Here is a 22,655-nt window from a genome sequence, read left to right on the forward strand (position 1 = left end):
CCACAACTTGGTAACTTATCTTATTTTATCATTTTTTTGATATTTGTTTGTGCTCTGTGAACAAATTTCCAACTGCCGCAGACCATGCGTACGCACAAATAATTTAGGCTTGGCTGTCTTAAAAATGTAGACGTATACATTTTAACCAAATGCGTTGCATGTTAAACCTCTGTTGATTAAATACATAAATAGACAACCATATGAAATGTACTAATGCATTTGCCAAATGTATTAAATATCTTCGAAATGTACGCCCTTCCATCCTCATAGCAGTTCAATCCTCATTCAACTACAAACAACTTAGTGTGCCAGAGGCATTTTTGTATCATAAATATCAGGACACCCAAACTGCCTGACACTTGAGTATAGGTCAAGACTCCAGTACCACTGATCCGCTTAAGACAAAGATATTGGCACCGTAGCAGCTGTTTCTCCAAATATGGTCATGACATATACAAACCCCCTAATATTAACCGTGATAACTTTGAGACTGCCATCGGAAAAAGGAAAAACTGAAAAACCTCATGACTATTGACCGTTTCCATGTATTGAAACGGCATTTTTGGTCCCTTTAAATGCAAGACCTTTGGCCGTTTGGTGAGGGGGGTGGGGGGGTTGGGGGCTGGGGGCCACTGACCTGGATGCCCAGGAGGAGGTGTTGCAGCTGGGAGTTGTTCTCTGGAGACATGTCGTTGCTGGTGCTGGCTGGAGCAGCTGTTGTGTGTTAAGACTGTCAACACGGTAATGAGTGGGGTAAAAAAAAACTGGCACCAAGTGTTTGGGTTGAATTCTTTTCCCTGAGCTTACTTTACCATCAACTTGGTTTTACTTAAGAGGATTAGGAGATTGATATCTCTGATTGCAAGAATTCATCTGAAACTTCAAGGATGGTTCTTTTAGCGCATCATCGAAAGCGACCACTGAAAAATTCCAACCTCCAATATGACCGCCCAGCCATGTTAACAAAGGTATTTAACATTGCAACATAATTTTTTTTTTGCTGTGTGAACATCTACACACCGAACACGCCTAACTACAGCATGTCGGAACATCGCAAACTCGCTTCAAACCCTTCGTCACCACCACCACCACCATCATCATCCTCAACATCAGGTCCTTGGATCTCTCTGAGCTTCCCCTGTTCTCGCTTCTCGTGGGAAACTCTCCAGCGCCTTTCAATGAGCCGCCTGCTTCACCTCTCAGCACCGGGCCGCTCAGGGGTTAACTCCAGGGGTCAGAGGTTACAGGATCACAGGCTCCACAATGCCTCAGATTGTTGATTGTTGATGCTGAGGAGGGGGGCGATGAGAGGGGGAGGGGGGTAGGACTCTGTGTGAGGGTGTGTGTGTGTGTGTGTGTGTGCTTTTAGATAGGCGCGTACGTTTGCATTCGCTTGATTGTGCGACTATTTATCTGTTTGTGCATGTGAGCTTAAATGTGAGTGCCTGAGTGCATGTCAGAGCGTCAGTTTTCTTTTCTTCTTTTCGTGCATGCGTGCATCCTGACATGTTTGCGCGTTCAACGGTGCGTTGCCCCTTTGCTTCATTGTATGTCAAAGGAGGAACCTGATTGGCCGGACCACCGTGGCAGATGAAAACTTGATGGACTGCAGGCTCTCTAAGCTCCTGTTGATGGGGATTTGGAGGCCTGTCTTTGAGGGAGGGGAATTCAATTTCCTCCCCCCACCCCCTCCCCCACCCCCCTTTGCTCGCAGGCGCTGTTTGGATAGCTTGGCCCGGGATTGGAAGAGGGTGTGTGACACTCCAGATTACCCAGTCACTGAGAAGAGAGTCTGCTGAGAAAGTGGTGTCTGATCCGAAAGCCGTGCCCATGACTCAACACAAGAGGAATGTGGCCACGGCAGAGAGCTGTCAGTCCGTCTGTCAGCCAGCCCCTACGTCTGTCAGTCCCTTCATTTCCATTTCTTCTTATGCAATTTTTTTTCTTTTTTTTTTCGAGTGAGCTACACAACGCGTATGTTCCGGAAATTTCCATATGGACATGAAGGCTTTAATTTTTTTCAGTATTATTGATTGATTGATTGATTGTTAGGGGCAGTGCATGCGTGCATATGCAAATCAAACTTTTATTGGCATCTGTTGTTTTATTGATTGTGCATAATCAATACTAATGTTTACCAGTTTGTGTTTTAAGGGATCCATATATATTTTTGGGATGCACAGGAACAAGTCATTCCGATTGCTTGATGTTTGTCTTATTAGTAAGGGTTGGACCCTTTGGCACAGACCTCTATTGTCTGCAGTATTTTTACATTCAATTGTAACGTTAAGGACTTTTTCTATAAACTCTCCTACCTGGTCTGAACGAGCAGTTGAAGTGCAGGCCATCATGGAGAGCGGGGGCGAAGGGGAGATATCATTTTCAGACTCTCGTCTCTCCTGGAAGACATGTATAGTGTTTGCATAGGTTGATCACACGAAAAGTGCCACAAATAGTTGTGTTAAGAGCTCGCCAAAGAAGTTCAAACCCTGGTTTACTTTCACACCTGCACACGCCTGGCCGGTCAGTGCCAAGTGGACGTGAATGTCGAAAACGTCAGTACGTCACACAAATACTTGGATGTCGCTCCACCAATTCCTTTCTGGTGGTTTTGTCAGTCAAAGCCATTTTGTTCTGCTACCTGTAGAAACAGTGGTTGTATACCTATATGTTACTCATACTGCTAGATCATGTGTAGTTCCTCATCTGTTACCTCCCAACAAATGCCTGTTCTCCTCTTGAAACAGCTTGGTGAGGGTTCGCCCCTTTTAAAATGTCTATCCATCAGCGCTACATTAAATGCTGGACAATCGTTACAATTCATTTTTATGCCTAGTTGGTTTGAACTAAGTCTCAAGAGTGCAGGGTGGAATCCTTACTAATCACACATTAAAGTCAAAGTCAAAGTCAAAGTATACTTTATTATCCCAGAGTTGGGAAATTTGTGTGGTCAAAAGTGCAGCACATTTAGGACATATAGGCATACAAGTGGGCACGCCACACACACAACAACAACAACAACAAAATTTAAGAATAAATAGTTCAGTTCATCAGTGAATCAGTAGCAGGCCTAAAAACAACATTCACAAAGATTAAGTTAAAAACAGTAAAAGAAAAACACAGTGTTCATGATCTTGACCTGTGTCTTTCATTAAACAGTCTAACAGCAGAGGGGACAAATGACAAGCTAAACCTTTTGGTTCTGATTGACCTTTGCAGCAGCCTGCTACTGCCACGGTTGCTGAGTTGGAAGCTCCTATATAAGGGGTGGGTAGGATCACTGAGTATCTGCTCAGCTTTATTCACAACAAGATCTGACCATAGCTCAGTGACTGACGTCTGACTGCATCCAATCATTTTGCTTGCTGCTTGTTGTCCCATTAACTTGCGTCCCCTGCTACTCGCTGTAGCAAAGACAACATCCTCCAATCAATCTGAACAGCCTACTGGGCACCTAGTGAGCCTCGTAGCAGTGACTGATATTTATACTGCACTGGGGTGCTGGATTGAGCATGCACAAACACCTATAATACAATCCTGTAGGGGGTTGCGTTCCACCTCATCAGCAATGTCAATTACCTCTGCATTGTTTGTTCTGTTGTTGTTTGTTTGTTTGGCCTGCTGGAGAGCTGCGATAGGGATCAGGGAGGCGGCACAATGTCAATGACACTGGAGCCGTTGGCCTTCTCATTACCTTCAGCTATCTCTCTCTCACCTCGCCGTAAAATGGAGGAATGTCTTTAAAGCCTCATCCAGTTTTACTATGGCACTGAGCACTTCATCATACGCAGATGTCGCTGAGTGTGTGTCGTTTATGTGCGTTTATGTGTTTGTGTGTGCGTGCGTGCGTGTGTGTCTGTGTGTGTGTGTGTGTCTGTGTGTGTGTGTGTGTGTGTCTGTGTGTGTGTGTGTGTGTGTGTGCGTGTGTGTGTGTGTGTGTATGTGGTAGAGGGGTTGGAAAGCTGGTGTATGCTTCCTGGGTCACAGCTTGTTATTGTTCTTGGAAAACCCTTTTGATTGAGAAGTGTGTTGCCTAAAGACTCATTTTTATTGCCAGAACAAGAAGAGAAAGAAAAGAACAGAAGGAAATGGCCAGAAGGGTCAAAACCTGCTTCTAGTAAATGTCCACAACATCCGAAAATGTATTGACACCATTATTGATTCAGGAATAATTGAGTAAAAATGAGTACGACCATTTTTAGGTTATCAATACAGTCTGAGGACATGTCATTGCAGTTCTAATGAAATCTAATACACTTAAAATGTTTACAGTGGAGCACAATGGTTTTATTGACATCCAGCAGGTGTGTGTTTAAACCAATATACAAGATGAATTACTCTGCCACAACAGTGCACTGGCAGCACCGTGACATGCTGAATAGTTAGTTAGGAATTGAGAGACAGAACAGAAGGTAAAGAATTTGAAATAACATTAGAGAAATATCTGTCAATTTCTTCAATTTGAGGATTTCTCTGTTCTACAAACTGAAATGGTTATATTTTTTATTTTTTTTTAAGTTTTATTTTATTTAAAAAATAACAAGTGTCATACAAAAATTAAACTAACAGATTATTTGAGTGACTTAAGTTTAAATTTTATTATAAATAGTGAAAGCTCTCTTTGACCACGCCCACCCTTACCAACATGTGCAAAATGGTTTAATCCAGCCAAGTGTGAGGACTCATCTCCAGACAGCTGATGGAGCTGAGTGACGCTAAAGTGCATGTAATGGGAAAAGAAAGACATTTAAGAAAGTGAAAGAAAACAACTGCTGATGAAAAAAAAAAAAAAAAACAAGAACACTTCATTTAACCAAAGCCATTGTATGTTAAGTCAGGAGGGTTCATATTTGGGCAATTTCAAACTGTGCAGACCTAACCCCATTTAACCGCTTATTATTACTTTCAACATGGTATGAACAGCTGTTAGTGACTACCCTTATAATTAGTACAGATCATTCACGGAAACAGTTGTGGGCCCTAGTGATTTGATCCCCAGGAGAGGGTCCTCTGTGTTTTTGCATCCGGCCACTTTTCTCTCTTCACCAGCCTGCAGAGTGCCCACAGCCCCCATACTCTCTCTCTCTCTCTCTCTCTCTTCCATCCATCCATCCATCTATCCATCCCTCCGTTTTCTAAACCCCTTGTCACTGTGAACCCTGATACTTGTCTGGACATGCCCCATCCACTTCGCTGGGTTGGACTTTTTCTACGGACCACAGGGGGACTGGATGAAAGCAGGTTTGTTCAGTTTTTTTTTTGGCTCCCTGGAACAGTGATGTGACAAGAAATGTTTAACAGCAACACCAAGTGAAATGTGTCATATCATACAATCATAGAAATGTCACACAATGTAGAGGTTGTTTCATAAACTTCTTTTTAACACTTTGCACGTCCAGACAATGAAAGTCAAATGACACAATTTGGCTACAGAAGGGTGTGAGGGCCACTGGAGACGATGGTAATTGTGATGTCGAGAACAAAGACGAAATACAATGTCGATATTCAACTCAAACTGAGCTGAAGTTGGAAAGATTGATGTTGACAGATACCGAAATGTGATGTCCTTTAAGCCATACTTTTAATATATTACTCTATGTGCAGCGGGCTGTGAGACGAGAGCACAGGGACCATTTAATAAGCGCAACACAAAAGCAAAAAACAATATGCAATACCTTCACTTTTATACAGTGCAGTGCAGTTATTGGTCTAGTTTCGGTAAAACAAATGACTTTGCAGCCCAATGTCTGCCTTACAACAAGATGCGAAGATGCAACATTTGTGTTTCAATTACATTTTGCTTATGACTTAATGATAAGGGAAGCACAAACCTGTCAGCAGTTATTCTCAAAATGCATAATGAAAAAAAAATCCTGGCCCTGATATACGATTCTGTAATGTGTCAATGTAGATTGAATGATAAGATTATTTAAATGCAGACAATAGATGAGTGTTGCCCTTTGTTTTGTTGCATTACATTCATAGACAATTGTGGAGGCGGGGGGGTATTTTGAGTTGATGGAGTAATAATCCCGGAGTATTCAGATGATCGGAGATTAGCTCCAGCTAAAATGGGCAGGAGGATAAAAGGCATTAGCTTTGTTTAGGATTGGCAGGTCCCCTCCTCTCCTCTCCTCTCCTCTCCTCTCTCCTCCTCTCCTCTTTTCCCCCCATCCCATTTGTCTTCCATCTGAACTCATCAAATCAAGTGTAAAAAAAGCGCAAGTCTGTGCAGCAATCGGATGCCACTGGTGTTTCAGATATACATCCCTGGCACCTCATGCCTTCTGTTTTCTGCCAGGGGAGAGAGGGGAAAACGGACATTACCGATGTGAAGGCTCTCTCTCTACGCTTCTTTTCGAGGGCTTATCCTTATCGCTTTGATCTTTATTGGTTTATTTGGGTGTATATCAATCAGCCTCCACCAAGCCCTTTTCTGCATGTCTTCCTGCCACGGCTTCCTGTCCCAGATTAGTCCCTCCATCCTGCCCACCTCAGTGTGGCTCACGACGCAACAGCACTTCAGGATCACAGGTCAGAGGGCAAGGGGTCGAGCAAAGAGCGGCGTAACGATGTCCAGACTTAAGAGCAACTGGCCGGTGTTCTCTGTCTGTCTGTGTGTGTGTGTGTGTGTGTGCGTGTGTGTGTGTGTGTGTGTGTGTGTGTGTGTGTGTGTGTGTAGGGCAGTGGTGGTTAAATGGTTGAAAGGAAACTGTCCATCAACGTGGAATCTGAAAACAATTTGACTGCATTAAGGCATTTAAAGCGTCTCCACTGATTTCCCCGTTGGCCACTCGTCAGTACCACACACACCCGCTGCTGTGTGTGCAAGGCATGGGGAGGAGAGGAGGAGCGCACAGAAGGCCTTTCACAATTATGCATTCAACTTGTCTGTTTTTGCTTCCTAATTTACACATTTGTTTATTCATTTATTCATTCGCTATTGACTGCCGTTTTTGATCCAGCTGTCATCTGCCTCGTGGCCAGATGAAGTGTGACTTTTGTCCGCATGTCGTAAAACGGTGTGTCTGTGTGTGTGTGTGTGCACGTGAGGCCTTTGAGGAGCTCGGAATGCAATATAAAGGAGGACTGAGCGTTAACAGGTCTCCACATATACCCGCGATCTGTTTCCACTCTCTAATTCAGTCCCCCAACAACCGGCTCATTTACCCTTAAAATGCAAATGCTTCGGCAAAACGTGTAAAACCTCTAGGTTTTTATTTTTTTAATAAGGTTATTAGGTTTGTAAAAGGTTTGACTTATCTGAGTGGAGGGGGGCTCCTGGTATATGAGTCAGTGCACTCGCTGTGTCAAAACGTGTATGAACACTTTCTCTACATTTTCTTCCCCTGTTGTATATGAATATATTCCTCTGTGTACAGTCCATGTTTATGCATCTCCGCCCATGTTTAGCATAAACTCATGACTCAACCGTTCCACCACCGCCGCCGCCAGGACAGTTTGTCGGGGCCTGTGCGCTCCACAAACAAGTCCCTTTCTCCCCAAAACTCTCCCAAAAACCCTTTGCCCTTATTGGCTTGCTGCAGCGTTTCCCATAAAGGTTGCCCGCGGATGCCTCCTTTAATTGTAGCATGTAATCTGACTTAAACACAAGGCTGATAATAGTGCTGTCTGTGTGGAAGGTTGGGATTAGAAAGGCCCCCGATTCCTAGCAAGCTCTCTTATTATCCCCTCAGCCACCGGCCGCAAAGGAACCGAAGGGGCCGACGCGCCTGTTTCAAGCGCTGCCAGTGACTCTGTGACTCATCTAAGGTTGAGAAACACTGGAGGAGAATGAAGCCCCTGTTTTGGTGTGTCAGCGTGCTGCTTGTGGCTCCCTGACAGATTGCCGTGAGACGCGAGAGGCGAATCTCCCTCCACGCTGTGCGACCATGGAAAATACACACGCCTTCACCTCAAGTTATGCAGCCCCGACCGTACTGCCAGGGCTGCCGCTGTGACTGTTCAATTTGGGTCGCATATTTGTGGTAAAGAGGGGACGTAAAAAGAAAAGTTACTGTGCGTGAGCCGTCGTTGAAAGGTGGAGATGACATTTTTACCGTCGCTGTAGTTTCCCAAACACATTAATATCGAGCGTTCCTTTTTTCACACAAGAAAAACACAAGATGTGAGTAATCGCGTCTCATATCCTCCTATCATTTGATGTATGACAGGAAAAGATCTAGACAGTTTCTATTACATATTACTTTGGCGTTGCTCTCTACTTTGGGGAGGGCGTTCTAGTGCTAAATATAGTTATGAATATGTTGCATATGTAGATTCACTTTTCATGTGAAGTGGATTGTGAAAAGAAAGAGTACAGAACCCCAGCAAAATGGACTAGGGGGGATCAAATCAAGGGTCAACTTGGTTTAAAAATATCTGTATTTTAACTAGCCTTACTTGTATGTATTTTATATACAATGAAAGGCACCAGGTTTGACAGTCGACCTGTTACTAAGCACTACTTTCAAGTCACTTTGTAAAGAAGCAGCGGCCAATAACTACATTGCAAACGTCCGCGTGCTCTCATTTGTTAAACTGTGTTTAATGTGGGCCTATAGATTTGTGTGTGCCACGTGCTTAAACACCCGGCGGCGTACATCAGGGAATATTCTGCACAAACACTCCTGATCAATATACATGTTTAATGCTAATCATCTGCTACGCCCGCCAGCCCACATCTTATTGATCACTTGAATAATCTGAATGACATCAGCTGTTGTAGGTAGGATTAGTTGCGGGCACAAACACACACAAACCCCCACGCATGAACACGCAATCACGCATGTCCGTTGAAGCACACACACTCACACAGATTCGGATCCTGTTTGTTTGATGACGGCTGGAGAGAGCCCTTGTGTGTATTGATCCTCCGAGGCCTTGTGAAGGACAAGGTCGTGCGGGTCATCTGTCGACAGTGACACACACACACACACACTTCAAACGGAGTTGACGGGCCGTGCAGTGGCCAGACGTATGGTCGCTTAATGAGGGTCACCAGGGAGGGTGGGTTTGTGGTTGGGGCAGAGCTAACATTGCATTTGATCATGCTGGGATGAGATATCATGGAGGTTACGAGAGATAACTCTACAACTACAAAGGGCCCTGCGCTGTCCACACAGGTTACACAGGGCTTTTCCTCACCTCTTACCCAGTTATCGCCCTGTGCTCATCTAGTGTAAACTCAAACAGCTGATTAGACCGTGTTGACATCACCAGTATCGGGATTTTGGTGATGCAATGTTAACAATATTTGATAGGTGTTGCGCAACTGCTGTGCAATGTTTTGTGTTTGGAAATAGAAAGTGGGAGGAGGACGGCATTTTCATCTCCATATTCTTTTTATACTTGGGGCTTATCAGCTGGAGGCCTGGGAGCTCGCAATGAGAGAGTGCCTCTCTTGAGAGTCTGCTGCTGAATGCAAAGTATGCCGCTGACACAGCCCGAGAAGTATTCCTGCTATGCTTTATTCTGCTTCCGCGCCGCTACATCCTCACTTTGACATTTGGCTGTGATAAGAGGAAAGCCTTGAATCCCACACGTATCCACAGTGGATTCCGACCACTGCAGAACACTGGGTCCCTAACTCTCACACTCCCACACTCATGCCGTACAGTAGCACCACTGCGCAGTCCTCGGGACAATGCTGGTGATTCAGGCTGTATATGCATGAGGCCCATTCAACACTTCCTATCGCTAGCATCTGCAATGCTAATGACTGAGTGACCGAGTAACTGTGTTTCTCCCTGGCATGGGAGCTTGTGTTTTCTCTATGCATCTCTGTCCTGGGATTTTTTTTTCTTTTTTTCTTCCTCTCCACAAATGTCTTTCTCTGGCCCTGCTTCCAGCGGCTGTGCAGTGGCGTGGGCGGAACATCTGAAGCCGCATCAAAGCTGCAGACGTCAAAAGAAGCCGAATGGCTCAGCTGTGCGCAGACTGCGGCGCAATCTTTGTAGCAAATGTCATTTGTCACGATTGTTTACGACATTTCTCCATCAGATGTCCATTGTGCGGACGAAAGCAGCACAGTCCCTACTGATGGGCATGCAGCTGTGAGACACTTCCCTTAAACTTTCTAAGTGCAACTGGGTTTCCCTTCAGGTTGAGGCTTCCCGTTCAGTATTATTAAACACCTCCTTGTAAAGTCAGAAGTCTGCTCCCCTGGGCCACTTCATAGGAACACCACAGGCTTTGTTTTACCTGAGCAATGTTCTTAATCAATCTTAACAAAACCTCCCCTTCATACACTCCACTCTTTCATTCTCTCTTTTTTATTTTCTAAATGTGTCTCTGCCTGCGTCTGTGTCTGCAGACTGCTCTCCATGCATCCACCGCCTTCTTCAGATTTACACACACACAGCCGGAGCACACTGGGAGCTTTCTTGAGACTTTGTTGTATCAGTGTCAGTTTTGACTTTCCTCCCCTCCACCGACTGCCGGCCAGGCAGCGAGCAGGGCCGTGCCGGAGGTGACTTCCTGTTCAACAGCTGGGCCCTTGTTCAGCCCCGGCCCGGGCTACTCCAGCGATAATCTCCCATGAGTCTTTCCACATGGGCAGAGAAGCCGCCGTGTCGGACCACTGTTTTTCCTGCCTCTCCAACAAAGAAGAAAAGGTGATTGTGTTTAAGACCTCTCAGCCCCTGCTTGGGGTCTGTGTGTGTGTGTTTGTGTAGCGCGTGCGTGTGCGTGTGCGTGTGTGTGTGTGTGTGCGTGTGCGTGTGCGTGTGTGTGTGTGTGTGTGTGTGTGTGTGTGTGTGTGTGTGTGTGTGTGTGTGTGTGTGTGTGCGAGCGAGCTGTGAATCATTCTGCTACCGGGATGAATGCATGAATCAGCCTTTTCAGTAAGTATGTGAAGCAGTGGTTGGCCGAGGTGTACAGATTGGGAGCGTTCAGCTGTCACCAGCTGACCTCACCACAGACACACTTTGTGCTTGGAAGGAAACAGGGCTTCTCTCTGTGCCCCCCCCCCGCCCCCCCTCTAGAGAACACTTAGACCTCAGTTGTTTATCCTTTAGATAATCTGGACTGAGTTGTGTGTTCATGTTGGAGGGGGCTACTTCCATCTTTTTTTCTTTCTTTTTTTTTTTTAAATATATTTTCCCATCAACCCCTTCTTTTCCCCCCTTTGCCATGACCTTTGGCTCATCGCGAGCCCCCCAGGCGCCCCTGGGCACAGGAAGTGACCTGCACAGAGGTCAGCCAAGGTCACCTGAGTCTGCGTGGGTTTTGGTGTGCACTGATAGGACTGTGATGGCTTATTAGGGAAGGTAATGGTGGGTAAAATAGTGGGAGTCCCAGGCTCCACCGCCCGCTGGGAAGGTGACTAGACCAACTTGTTATCACAGGGATCATGGAGGAAAGAGAGGAAAAACGGTAGATCCAGACTTTTTCGTGATAAACCCTTTCATGCATGAATTATGATATCCTTAGTCTGGATTTTTTTCTCAAGTGATTTTATACTTCTTTAGGCATGAAAAGAAAAAATATAACTTCATTTTTTTTAAACACACATTTTTCAGAGAGTTTTACACATGTCCACTCGGGTGGACTCCATGCGTTTTGACTTCTCAATTTTGACCTTATTTATTTAACAAAACAGTGAAAAAAATGATATATTATCTGAAAACTATAAAATAATACATATTTTCAATGCCTGTTCACATATATTAACATATTCCAATACTTCAATCTAATGCAAAAGCGTGGAATAATTTTTTCAATCAAAAATTTCTATAAAAATAACAGATAACTTTTTCCTTGGTTTTCCAATTTCTCTTTTTCAGATGTCATTTAGCAGTATAGCCTACTGACTTGTACATCACATCATCAAAGCTATTTTAATATGAAAATTGGCATCATAGTGACACCAACTGTTTTACACCTAATGGAATGGTCTGGAATTTTTTTTTTCTTTTTACACAAATACTTCAAGTTGCATTCTAATAACATAAATCAATTGATTTAAAACCAAAAAGTTACAGCAAAATAAGCTTTTTTAAGCACAACACATCTGCAGTCATAGTATTTATTGAAGTCCGTGATGCATGATGTCCAATTTAGTGGACATGTGATTAAACATCATTTCCTCCCAATGTAAAATCAATAATTGGAAATTTGAACAACTATATGACTCCTAAGATGTTACTTGATGTTGCCATATTTTTTTTACCTGCCAGAGTCTGCTATTCTTGAAGTATTTACAGGATATTCCTGAGCTACACAACTTTTCTGCTCCCTGTCGGCCATCTTGGTTTTGACTAATTGTAGCTGCTCTTACAATGGTTGGCCACTGGTTGGCAGTGCATTGGATGACACATAAGAGTCCACTGTAGTGGCTGATATGCAACTAGGCGATCTACACCCATGCATATTCAAGAAAACAGCATTTGAATAGCTGTCCACTGTAGTGACCTCTATGCGTGAAAGGGTTAAAACTAAGCAGCTTGGTGTGTTTTTTCAAGCTAAAACAGATTTAGATTGTGCCACCAATTGGCTTCTGTTGGGAAGCTGTTCTCAGATCTATTGTAGCGTTTGAAGCTTTTGTGCTTCGATTTCACCGTCACATTTTTGCGGACGCATTTCTCTTTAAAAGTCTATTTTTTACCCTGAATGAGACTTTTCAGGTTTATTAAATGCAATCATCGTTTTCCTCTGACAAGAAGGCAACCGAAAAAAGAGTGAAAGCGTTGGGTTCACACAGAGCCATTCTGAACGCCGCTGCCCACTGAAAGGCAGATGACACACGTGCAGCTATGATTGGAGCGGACAGCTGCGCACAGGATGTACAGAGGGCTTTGATTGGCCTTGGCAGCTGCCCATGCTCAGCTTAGTTTTAGTGCTTGCTAAGTGTGTGTGTGTGTGTGTGTGTGTGTGTGTGTGTGTGTGTGTGTGTGTGTGTGTGTGTGTGTGTGTGTGTGTGTGTGTGTGTGTGTGTGTGTGTGTGTGTGTGTGTGTGTGTGTGTGTGTGTGTGTGTGTGTGTGTGTGTGTGTGTGTATGTGTGTGTGTGTGTGCATTATCAGTGAGGTCACCGCTTTACCATACCTCACTAATGCTTTTGAGCTGATGTTTATCCCGCTAATCAAGTTAAGGTTTCGAACCGTTGTGGCTATCATTGAAAGGAGGTTTGTAAGAAAAGCTGCATTGTGTGTTTGTGTTAGGCGCCTGTTTCAAACATTATTGAGTTGTTGTTTTTTTTTGGTTTTTTTGCTCAGTGAGTTTAAGCCTGCATAAGTGCATTGAGATGAATTATATTGATGCAAGTTTAGTTTTCAGTCTAGCGGGAATAATCAGATATATTTTAATGCACACTGTTGTAACATCCACCATGTCCCAAGCTCCTAATGCTGTTGTGGTAGGCTAGCAACTTAACTGTTTTTTAGCTTTTTGCCAGCTATGTCAGTTTACCTTTCTAGAGTTTAACTAGCTCTGTAGTCTAGTTACTATACTTTGCCAAGCTTTCAGCCCCACTTATTTTGCGAGGGCAAGAAAATTCACTTTGTAGTGTGACGGCAGCTTTAAAGAAGTCTTGTGAAATAGCCACTAGCCAGTTGTCAAGAACGACATACTCATAGCAGGTCCATAAAACACACAGGGAACCGTGGACAGAAGAATACCTCACATGCCAGCACACACACAGTTATTCATAGAGCGCTTTTGGAAGGCATATTCGAAACAGCAACACCAAAAAAAGTCAACAGCACCCATCTTCCCTCCCTCTGGGGTTTGGTTTGAGCTGTGCCGACAGCTGAAGTGATTACATAATGGTGCTCTTACTGAGGACCGTGCCACTGCTGTCGCGGGAGGGGTGCCACCGTGGGGGCGCTGCCACAGATGGCGGTCCTGCCTGCCCGCACCTGTGAATCATTTGGACCCAAATTGTTTATTTGGCTTTTCTTAAGTGCTACCAGTGTTTCCTCTGTGCATTTGTGTCCCCTCTGGAAAATCAAAAAAAAGAAATATCTCAGCACCCCATCCCCCGCACCACCCACAACAGCATGTCCCTCTGGGCCATACACAGCTCCAGCATGACCACCAACAAAACAGCGACAAATTAACCCAAAGGACACCCTCCACTCTCCAGACCCACCCCTTCTTTCCTCAGGCTGTCCACTTCCAGAAATGCACAGGCACTTAACACAAATAAAGGAGTAATTCAAACAAACTCTTTAGGAGGAAACACAGAGCTGTTATTTGTTGGTGTTTGTTGTTTTTCAGGGAAAACCTCTCTGCCTGCAATTCTAAATATATACATATATATATATATATGTGTGTGTTTGTTGTTGCCAACACAGAAGAGGAGACTGCTATCTATTAAGTCAAACATTCCTCTCAACCAACTAAACAGCAGCGTGCTGCTGTTGACCCATGCTTGTGGTCCACAATTTATAGCTGCAAGGTCTGGCTTTAAGTTGGTAGGATGATGCACTCACCACTGGCCTTGGTTGATGTCGTTCGTGGTGATACAATGATTTTCCAGCCCAGCCTGGCCCAGTTTTCCTTGAGAGCAGAAATCCAATTGAGAAAAAAAATTAGAAAAAGAAAAAGTGGAGCAGTTCCATAGCTGATAAATCCATTTCATTAACCAACATCCCAGTGTTAACCAGCTCCATCCTGGAGGAGCTTGCAGGTGCTAACGAGGTCCACTCAATTATCTAATGAGATAACGAGCAGGCTAATGAGGCACTGAAAGAAGGTCATGATGGAATGAAATACCCTGCTCACACCCATACAGTAACATGAGAGACAAGCTCTTCTGGGGAATCAAACATCTTGAAAATGAATATGCAATAACGGGGTCTATTATAACTCATCCCTGCTGGGGAATGTTTCTTAATAGGAGCTTTGATCATTATAGACAGGGAGCACATGATAATAGAAAAGGATAAAAGAGAGTAGCGAACGGGAGATGTTTGTGTTTACAGTTTGATCAAGATAATGAGAGCGATAGGCACATCCAGAGAGGAGAAGTGGTAATCAGAGGAGCAGCAAAATAAGGAGAGTACATTCATTTCACATTTTCATTTAATTAGCATAGTTGAATACAATTTTTTATGGCTGTTTCTAAAAGCGGTTTTGCACCTTGCATTAAAGTTTCTGTTACGTCAAGGTTTGAAAAATTGCTTCATGATCAGCTAAGGGTGAAACCTGTGTGTAAGGACTAAACGGCCCTTGGTTACGGGGTGGGGGGGGGGGGATGCCTTTTGTCTAATTGTTAAAATGACCACCACGTCCTATATAATTAATAATTGATTAATAATAATAATAATAATTAAAGTAACTTTATTGTAATTTTCGGTTATCGTATTTCTCGCTGTTACTGCTTACGGTATGTGGTTGGTGTGCATGCTTTGTCTTTGCACATGCAAGTGCACATACGTACTGTGTACATTTTTCTGCGATTACGTGAGCAAGCCATGCTCCCTCAACATTTCTTTTTTTTCTTTCTTTCTTTCTATATGATTCAGTGGAAAATTCCCAGATTGCCGTTGTGTGCGCTGCCTTAGGAAGCGTGGAGGGAGGCTGTAACCAAAGCTCCGGCTGTTTCAGTCCTAATCCCTTGTGCCTCTCCCTGCCGCTGCTTCCCCATCAAAGGAGGGCTGATTACTGGGAACTCTGCTGGGAAACAGGCCTGAGAGATGGGAAGTGGGCATGGAGAAGGGAGGAGCAGACACGCCTCTAAAAAAAAGACAGGACTGTAAACAGTGATGTAGTGCTAAATAAAAAGCACCCCATACTGCCAGATGAAATAGATTGCAAACACAAAAGCAATACTTTTTCCATTCTCCAATAGAAAAATAATAGCCTGGTCCAACCAGACCATCGTACTTCATGTCATTTGTACAGAAGGTCTGGAAGTGCTGTAATTGGCAAACGTTCACTCACTTGGAGGCGGGTGTCTGTTGAAGTTTAAAACTATTGGATCTGTCCAGTGCCACTCTGGATTAGCCAACCGATCGCATAACGTTTGGTCGTCACGTGTGTCATGTGCCGGCTTCTGACGGTGCGTTCCAGTTGGACAGGGAACTCGGAAATTTCCGACTTCACTACATATTGTAGTCTATGAATCTACCGGTACCTGGCAACGGTAAGTTGTTAGAGCCTAACGTTTAGTTATTTGGACGAGAAAGGTTGTTGGCGTCCATACTTTTGCGAGCAGATGCACTGGAACACAGACAGGTCGGAACTCGGAACTACCAAGTCGGAAATCTCCTTCTTCCGAGTATAAAGGAACGCAGCATTCAACTGAAACTGGAGCGCGACTTCGACGTCATCGTTCTCAGCCACTCGCTCTGTTGGCTGATTGGACGGCTGTAGATTAGCCGGAGAAAACTGAGAAATGCACTGCACACCCAGACTGACTACTGAAGGGAAAATGAAATTTGGCCGGAAGTAGGCGGGCGGGCGGAGCCAGGCTAGAAAAATAAGTCCCTTTTGTTATTATTGCTCAGCTCTCTTGTAGTGAGCGTGTGTTACTTTTACAGAACAGCGTCGTCTGCGGTCACAATTGGTAACTACAGGATCATGTCACTTTAAATGTCCTCAAAATTACCCGGGATTCACTTAAGTCACTCGGATGTCCATCCTTTGAATCCTAACTGAGGGCAGAGATAATGCATGCATTAAAGCTGGGGTGAAGGATTTGGGGAGAAAATGGCAGTTGGGATATCGAATCCAAATACCTCAACCGCTCCACTTGTTCTCTTTGGTCCCTCCCCTATGGTCCCTCCCTGACACGTCTACACCAACAAAGTCGTGCCAAAGTGAATGGACAGTCCCAACAGCCAATAAGAACAGAGAATCGGAGCCTCGCTCTGATTGGTCAAAGTGTCAGCTCATGTTAACTGTGACCAATCAGAAATCATATACCCCAGCTTTAAGAGCGGGATACGTTGTGGAGAGTCACAGAAAATGGGACCTAGAGGCCAATTGCGGTACTGCAATTGGCCTCAAGCCCAAGCACAAGAAAGCACTTTCCACATAGATGCTTGTTATAAATTAGATGTTTCATTTTATTTGCTCTGTTATCCTATTGTAAAGTCTATGGTCTAGGCTCAGTAGACACCTAACCCTAACACACAAGTTCAAATGGACACTCAACATAGAATGAAACGTAACACATTTTTATCACTGCTCCAAGAATTTTTTTTCAAACAAGACGAATGCCTACATAACATTGTTGACAAAAGAGTTAGTAATAGAGAAGCGATTGTATATGAGCGGCAGATGGCTGGAAGGTACAGACAATAGGGTCAGTCTTATTCTGTAGTGCAGCTCAGTGTTATGTCACAGCAAGTCAAGACTACGGTTTGAGCCACAGCAGAGTGCTAAGACAGCCGACCAAAAATGTCAGACCCTGAAACCCAGGCAATTAATCAGCCGCTTTGACCACCTCAAACACCACTTAAAACTGAAAGCATTCTTGCAGAAAATTAAGCCCAATTTTGAAATTAACTGTGGAGGCAATTAGAGAACTGACTTTGACTTTGACTTTCGCAGCAACATCTTGCCCACCTTTCCTATGACTTAGGGATTCTTCTCAGTTGCATCTCAGCATGTATGAAGTGCTGGTTAATCTCCTGACTGCACTGAACTAAGTATGTGTTCTCCTAATATTTTAAACCATTCATTTGTATGAGAGAGTAAATGCTATATTATGCATTCAAAAGTTATGTCTTAAAGTGTTACATTTGCTCAGCGAGGTGCAGACCTCTGTTAACAGTGTTTTGCTTTTTACAGTAGCAGCAGCAGCCCAACACTTTACTGTATACACACTGGTGGCTTTTTCCACAAAACCACAAAACTAGCCTGACACTGTTTGACTTCTGAGAGGAAGGGAAAGGTATTCAAAACAAAACACGGAGTAGAGTAAAAAAAATGTCTGACTCATTGATGGCAAAGGGCAGGAAGCGAAGCATCCTTAGTGTGTGTGTGTGTGCGTGTGTGTGTGTGTGTGTGTGTGTGTGTGTGTGTGTGTGTGTGTGTGTGTTGATGTCTGTGTGTGTATTTTTTCAAAGCTCGAAATAGACTGGGGGAGTGTATCCGCACATTCTCTCGCCGTGCTTTTAATCTTCCTGTCCATTTGTCCATCATGCAGTTGGTGCAGCTCTTCCTGTCTGCGTCGCCGCGGTGATGACTGCGCGGGCCAATAAAAAGTTCAAACAGGAAACTGAGCGGAGACCCCTCTGATTGTTACTGAGGTGTCTGGGCCAGGAGAGTCCCCCATTGTACATCCGCCACGCTTTTTTTTCCCTTTCAATAACACAACACACACACACACACGCACACGCACACACACACACACACACATACACCCTATGATCATGCAGAAATCAAGGGAGATAAAACAACAACACAAATATGGTCTCCGTGTTGTGGACACAAAAACACATAAACACTGATTTGGACTCAGCGGGGATTGTATAAGGAGAGTGGAAGTGAGCGGAGGTGACAACACAGAGGCAGGAAGACAGAGCTGCTGGACATGTAAATGGAAACATCCCCCAGCCCAAGCCAAGAATCATTAACACAATCATTCATCTTACTTCCTACCACACGCGTCTTGGAAGGGTGTGGTGCTAGGAGACACAGCAGCATCAGGTGTAGGGTGCCAGGCGCTCTCAACTGACTGTAAAAGTGTGCCAAATTTACTTTGCACTTTCCTTTTTTTTTCTCTCTCACCACATTATTTCGTATTTGATCGTCATCTCGAAAAGACATCAAAAGACTGATTATTTGAACAAAAGCTACTAAATGGTGGTAGGATTGCCAAGAGGAAACTAGTATCCATGAGGTCGCTGGTTCGATCCCCGGCATCGGACAGGAGGGTGTTATTTGTAACACTAGTGAACCGGCTGGTATTGCATCTATACGGTGCCCACCAGCTTCACCATTGTGTCCTTGAGCAAGACACTTACCCCCAAAACTGCTCCAGGGGCGTGGCAACGCTGCAGACCCTGCGCCATAACCCCCTTCTGTACAACTGCATGTGTGTGTTAGAGATGTATGGGAGGGAATATCGAAAAAACTTCATTTCGATTACCGTGTGTGACTTACCTTGCATGTGTGTGAATTGACAAATAAAGACTCAACTTAACTTAAAATGATCACAGAGGAGAAACCTGTTTTTTCTAAGTAATCAGAGGGGTCTGACAAAGCATGGAAAAGTTACCCCCCAGATGGGTAAGTGAGGTGGTCTTGTGCCCCAGACTGTGTGGGATGTGCGGGGCTGGTTGGCTGGACAGGGGCCACCTGGTGAAAGGCCAAGGTCTGGGCTGTAACCCTGGAAGGAAGTGTAGGTACTGGGGGACATGTGAGCTAAAAGAGGGGGCAGGATGTAATGGAGAGGGGGCTGGGCAGAGTCTCCCACTATCTATAACTGTTTATATTTATATAGGAGACTTAATGCGAACAATCATATGACCTTCTGGTCTCTTATATGTTATATTCGGTTATGTTGTATCCCACTACGTTTGCTTCCAATTCTGTCCAGGTTCTCCTCATTTCCATATATTCGGTTCTATACTATTTAAATGTGTTCTTTTTTCTGTTACAGCTTTATTTTTTGGAGCAGGGGGAAGCATTTCCGCTTGTAGTGGAGAGTTGTAACGATGAGAGGCAGACAGGAAGTGTTGGCAGAGTGTGTGTGGGGGGGGGGGGGATCAAAAGTCGATACGAATCAAACCAGCGATGTTACGATTGCATTGTAATGTGCAGTAGCCGGTTTTCCCTTTCTATTGTAATAGCCTCTGCCCTGTTTCCTCTCTGTTCTTTTTGATTGGGTTATACTGTATTGTTTCTATTTTCTTGTGTGATTTTCCAATATGTTCTATTCTATCCTATTCTAAACAATAGCTTGTTTAACCGGTGGATTCCACACTCCCCAATGTAAAATCATTCTCTTTCTGGGTTTGGGGCCCAGTGAAAATGTAACAACGGGCCTATTGCAGAGAAGTCAAGCTTTGGTATACAGTTGTAGAACAGACAGAATGATGATCATACTAAGTCTTGTCACTGCATCGGCTCCTGATGTTCCATTAACATCATGCTACAAAGCCTGAACGTGCAAAAGCATCTTTCGTCTCTCCCTCACACCCTCTTTCTCTCTCTCTCTCTCCCTCTTTCTCTCTCTCTCTCCCTCTTTCTCTCTCTCTGTCAGTTCATTGATGACTCTTGTAATGTGTTTCTCTGCGTGTTTATGCAACACACAGTGTCACAATATGAGCCATGTGCCAGTTTCATCCACCATTTTTCCAGCTTTTCATGTAGCTGTGCCAAACCTCAGTCTTTAAGTACATACACACATCCTGCTCCTGACGACATCAACATGCATTCACTTGTGTTTGCTCAGGATACACCCATGTGCGCGCCAACACACACACACACACACACACACACACACACACACACACACACACACACACACACACACACACACACGCACTGGGATCAAGGAAAGATAAACAAAAGCAATTATTTATCCCATAATCTCCCATAATCTTATTTCCAGTTGTTCTCCCAAACACACCCCTAGCCTCACACTCACACACACACACACACACACACACACACACGCACACACACACACACACACACACACACACACTGTAGTGCACCTCAATAAGCCAACTGCAATCCTCCCGTTTTATGGCCTCTTCAATATGTTTGCATAATAAATTGAGTTTATAGATTTGAGAGCATCATAAAAAAAGTGTATATCAGAGCTGCATGCCAGACCTCAGGCTCAGTATAACCAGCTCAGTGTGTCTTAATTGAAAGTCTCACAGGCCCACAACTTGTTTTCTCTGGGAATCAGCTGGGGAGAGGCTCTGGGGTGTTGCTGGCTCAGGCTCTGCATGCAGAAGCTTGTGCGCAAAAAAAAAAAAAAACCCACCAATTACTGACAAAAGGCTGAGATCTCATTTGGTTTCGACTCAAATGTTTCACTTTAATTCTCCCACGATATCAGGCTCTAGTCTGAAAGCTTATTCAAAGCATATTCCCAAATGCAATAGGTCCCATTTGAAGTGGAGGCTTGTGTGTTCCACAATCGCCTCGGCCCGAATCCTCTGACTCACACTCTAATAAAATCATCAAACCCATGCGGTGAATTTCCCCTCTGTGTGATCTGACACATCCAGCATGCGGACAGATTAAACCGTGTGTAAATAAATGAATAATGATGATCAGTGCGGCTCGTACACAGGCAGGTCTCGACCCCCCCAGAAGTGGTTTCGGAGCACATTCCCATGTTATCCAGTGTCGCCACTAGTCGCAATATAGATGAGTGGATTTTTCAAATTTGGCTAAAGGATTCCGTCCGGGGGTCAGAGAGCGTCACCCTCCCTGCGCCTTTGAGCTCTTTCTGGGGGGTCAACGGAGGTGAGGGCATAGCCACAGGCGAGCACACACACTAACCAACGCAAACACTCACACACAACGCACACAGGCCTCCACTCTATCTGTCCCATTTTTTCCAGCAAGGTCAATGCAAGGTTCCTTTCGGTGCTTTTCAAAGGTTGGAATTCCTACCGCTCTGGTCCTTCAGAGATCACACACAGGGTCACACACAGGGTCAGTTATATATATATATATATATATATATATATATATATATATATATATGTATATATATGTACACTCAACAAAAATATAAACGCGACACTTTTGTTTTTGCTCCCATTTTTCATGAGATGGACTTAAAGATCTAAAATTCATTCCAGATACACAATATTACCATTTCTCTCAAACATTGTTCACAAATCTGTCTAAATGTGTGATAGTGAGCACTTCTGCTTTGCTGAGATAATCCATCCCACCTCACAGGTGTGCCACATCAAGATGCTGATCTGACATCATGATTAGTGCACAAGTGTGCCTTAGACTGTCCACAGTAAAAGGCCACCCTGAAATGTGCAGTTTTGTCTCACGGCAAAATGCCACAGATGCCACAAGCATTGAGGGAGCGTGCAATTGGCATGCTGACAGCAGGAATGTCAACCAGATCTGTTGCTCGTGCATTGAATGTTCATTTCTCCACCATAAGCCGTCTCCAAAGGCGTTTCAGAGAATATGGCAGTACATCCAACCGGCCTCACAACCGCAGACCACGTGTAACCACACCAGCCCAGGACCTCCACATCCAGCAGGTTCACCTCCAAGATCGTCTGAGACCAGCCACTGAGACAGCTGCTGAAACAATTGGTTTGCATAACCAAACAATTTCTGCACAAACTGTCAGAAACCGTCTCAGGGAAGCTCAACTGCATGCTCGTCGTCCTCATCGGGGTCTTGACCTGACTCCAGCTCGTCGCCGTAACAGACTTGAGTGGGCAAATGCTCACATTCGATGGTGTCTGGCACGTTGGAGAGGTGTTCTCTTCACGGATGAATCTCGGTTTACATTGTTCAGGGCAGATGGCAGACAGCGTATGAGCGCTTTGCTGATGTCAATGTTGTGGATCGAGTGGCCCATGGTGGTGGTGGGGTTATGGTATGGGCAGGCATCTGTTATGGACGAAGAACACAGGTGCATTTTATTGATGGCATTTTGAATGCACAGAGATACCGTGATGAGATCCTGAGGCCCATTGTTGTGCCATACATCCATGAACATCACCTCACGTTTCAGCAAGATAATGCACGGCCCATGTTG

This window comes from Ammodytes marinus (assembly GCF_949987685.1).
Source record: "Ammodytes marinus genome assembly, chromosome: 19".
NCBI classification, from domain to species: domain Eukaryota; kingdom Metazoa; phylum Chordata; class Actinopteri; order Uranoscopiformes; family Ammodytidae; genus Ammodytes; species Ammodytes marinus.